We start from the raw sequence: 3695 nt of genomic DNA, 5'->3' as shown, positions 1-3695 counted from the left end.
GTAATGTAAATGTTCGAAGTTAGATGTTAGAAGTTAATTTAAAAATAGATCAATTACTTGAGATTATCTATCCACAAATCAAAGGACTTAAAATATGGCGCATTAAGGGACAATCTATCAATGATTGAAAGTATCGAAAATGATCCAATGATCATTTATCGACATGTTTGAATCAAAAAAGATTAAATCGACTGAAACATCCATCTATCAATGATTTGAAGTGTGGAAGATCTATCAATCAAGCCATCAAAACAAAGTGAAAAGAAATACAAGTTAATAATTAGGTGTTAATAGTCAATGATGAATTGAAATTGCAAGAAGAAAAGAAAATTAACATCAAATTATAAAGCAATTATCCATAATAAAACAAATTGCAAAAAATAAAATGATATTAAAATTCAATGAAATGTAATAGAAGAGAGAACAATTAAGAGTTAACAAGAAATTAAATGTGAAATGATTAAAAAAGAAACAAAAATCAAAAGAATAGAAAAAAGCAAACAAAACAATTAAAACAAAACCAAGCAGGGGATGCACCACTGAAAACAGTGGTATGAAAAGGAATGGGCGCAGGGATGCCCAATGCCAGGGTCCATTGGCTTTCAGCCTTGGCCCTGGGGAGTGTGAAGTGGTGTATGGGGTAGGAAAAGGAATCATGTGGGTCTATAAGCCCAACACACATGATACTACTGTGAGACGAAGCGTCACATGCTAATCCATTCACTCACACTCTATGCTCCCTATATCCAAAAATACTCACCGCCAGAGCACCTACTGCACCGAGCCTTATCACTGATGGCGGCAGAGAGCTAACAACCACAAACTCTACATGACCGAACTCGCCTTGACCTCCTCAGTCCAAATTTTCTATCGATTTATCATGATTCCTACTCGAACACGCAAACTGAACCAAGTCTCTCACGAACCCTAGGTAGAAGATTCGTAAATTAAATCCTCCTAGGGAGGTAATTGAATCTACAAGCTTAGGACTATCACTCACCTAATCAAGGCCTATACAATGGTAACAAACGCGGAAGCACAAAGATGATGACACTTGGATGTTGCTCCGATACGAAATAATTACTTTTATGCTCTTCTATTCTTCTTCTACTCCAATCTTCTTCATCGTTGTTGTGCGCTCTGAGTCGCGATTCTTACGTGTTCTGAGTTGTAGTTATTGAAGGTGTGTTGTGGTTGATGGATTGCGAAGATTCACTGAATCAAAGTGCGCCGTGGATTGAGGACTGGATTGATGTTTGAAGTAACCAATGAGCTCACTGGAGCATATGATCGAAGAAACAGTGACGTTAACGGAGGTTACTTTCAGGGTATGTTTGGATGTATGGTATGGTATGGTATGGTATGGTATGGTATGGGAATGGAATGGAATGAAGTGGAGTGGTAACTAATGAGATTCCATTGTTTGGATTTGCAAATAATGGATGGAATGGAACATGATGGAATCCAATTCCATCCAAATCTCTATTTTTTTTCCATCCAATTTGGGGTGTATGTGATGGAATGAGACATTTTTAATTAAATAACCAAAGAATGGAGTAGGATCTATATTTCATTCCGCTCTGTTCCGCTCCGTCACGTTCCATTCCGCTCCACTCCGTTATGTTCCATCAATCCACGTCACGTTCCATTCCGCTCCACTCCGTTATGTTCCATCAATCCAAAAATAGCCTTAGATACGCTCTTGGTACCTTCTGCTTTTACTTCACGTTCTTTTTCTTCCTATATCTGAGACTTCTTCTCCTTCTGAGAGTTTCATGCTGAGAGAGTGATCTTGAGGATTGAATTGGATTGAATTAGCAGAGAGAGTAAACATGTGAATATGAAAGAGCTGAAATATGAGGGTCGAGTTTGTAAATTGAATGAAATGATAGGGAGAGTGAAAATTGGGAAAATTGAGAGGGAATAGAGAGAGAGAGAGAGAGAGAGAGAGAGAGAGAGAGAGAGAGAGAGAGATTTTATGAGGGATTCATGTTTGATTTATCGACTGATGAGAGGGTAGTTTTGGAATGAATTTGAGATGTAATTAATTAGATTCAAATTTTGTTAGAAGCTGGTGTGGATTGTAAATCAGTTAGAGATTTTTTGGGGAGGTTTGGAATTCTGTTATGGCAGGTTTATTGCAGGGTGGAGAGGGTTCGAAGAAGAAATATGTTTTGTTGTGATGAAATTCTTGTTGAAGAAAATGGTTTCAGGCTGAAATTCGAGAGGGTTCTGTTTGAGGTTGGTAGTTATGATAGTTAGAAATGTTTTGTGAAATTCTGTTATGAGGCCGCAGAGTGGTTATTGAGAAGTGGGAAGTTGGACTTTTTTGCAGGTTTTGAAATCAGTAGGGAAGGTCACCATTCGGTTATACCAGTTTGCTGGAAAGAAGTTGCTTATTCTGTTATGAGTGAAGAATTTGGATTATCAAGTTATGTGAAATGTGGATTTGTTGTCAGTTTACTGCCTCTTATTAGAACTAAAACTCAACGAGATTGTATTTGAAAAAACCTTTAATTCATATGCATATACACTTAGATAAGAACATGTTGGTGATTGTTTATGTGTTGTTAAATGCATGCTGAAATTGGTGTTATAAAATGCGAATATCTGCTCGAATTGGATTATCTTAGTATCACTTAGTTTAATGTAATGCTTATTTCAAATTATGGATTATGCAGGTTCAATATGGTTTCTACCATGGACATGGCGCTTGGACAATGCTTCAAATGGATTTACGTTCTTGAGGTCGGCTTGTATTGATTGTAATTTTGTTGTAAAAATGAATATGAGGTTGAATGTAATGTTGTATTGTTTAAATGATTGAAATTTGAAGTTAGAATGGTAATGGTTTAAATTGGAATTGAAATTGAAAATGGTTGTGTAATGTAATGGTTCTTTTTTTGGAAATAATGGTTATGATTAGAAAATTTACAAACACATGTATGTATGAAATTGGAATTGAATTTGAGAAAAAATAAAAATGGTTGAATGTGGAAATGTATTGAAATGGTATTTGAATGTTACTTACAAATGATGCAAGTGATTTGAGTGTCAAGTAACAACTTTTCCCTCCTATATATGATTTTAAAATTTGAATGATGAACTTTCAAACTTGTGAAAATAGAAACTTGCCATGCCATTTAAATGAATTTGAATCAATGATAATGAAAATCCCTAGAATGCATACTTATGAATGATGCAATTTGAACTAGGAATAATGAATGAATGGACCTCACTCAATCCAATACAAATGCAATAACCAAGCAAATGCAATGACCAAGAAAATGCAATCACCAAAGCGATCACCACATGAATGGACTTGAACAAGCAAGAATTCAATGGCCAAGATGGTAATGATCAAAAGATATGGATGAATCCTTAAACATACATGCCCCATACAAAGATCAATGTTGAAAAAAACCAGGAGTTAGGTTTTTGACCTATATGACCATACCTTGAGATACTCCAACTTTGATCATACACATACAACATCATTTTGAACCCATGATGTATGCCCTCTTACGTGAAAATTCTAATGAAGATGAAATGATTAAGTATGAATATGTGCACATGAATTAGGGCCATGGACCAGGTGAAAATTGTGAGGGGTAGGGTAAATTTTGGGGTATGACAGCTGCCCTTATTTAATCTTCTCGGGCCTGAATGTACGGATAACAACGATTTCCGGACAT

At 35.9% G+C, this 3695-nt stretch overlaps 1 long non-coding RNA gene across 1 annotated transcript; it reads left to right on the top strand.

Moving 5' to 3' along the window:
- The first annotated feature begins 687 nt into the window (after positions 1–687).
- Positions 688–2913, top strand: LOC127095435 (uncharacterized). Its single transcript, XR_007792669.1, has 2 exons — positions 688–1328; positions 2682–2913. It is a non-coding gene; the product is annotated as an uncharacterized LOC127095435 (long non-coding RNA).
- The last annotated feature ends 782 nt before the right edge of the window (positions 2914–3695 follow it).

The sequence above is a fragment of the Lathyrus oleraceus genome, chromosome 6 (genome assembly GCF_024323335.1).
Source record: "Lathyrus oleraceus cultivar Zhongwan6 chromosome 6, CAAS_Psat_ZW6_1.0, whole genome shotgun sequence".
NCBI lineage: Eukaryota > Viridiplantae > Streptophyta > Magnoliopsida > Fabales > Fabaceae > Lathyrus > Lathyrus oleraceus.
The sequence above is the reverse complement of the archived record's forward strand: the minus strand, read 5'-3'. Positions and strand labels throughout refer to the sequence as shown.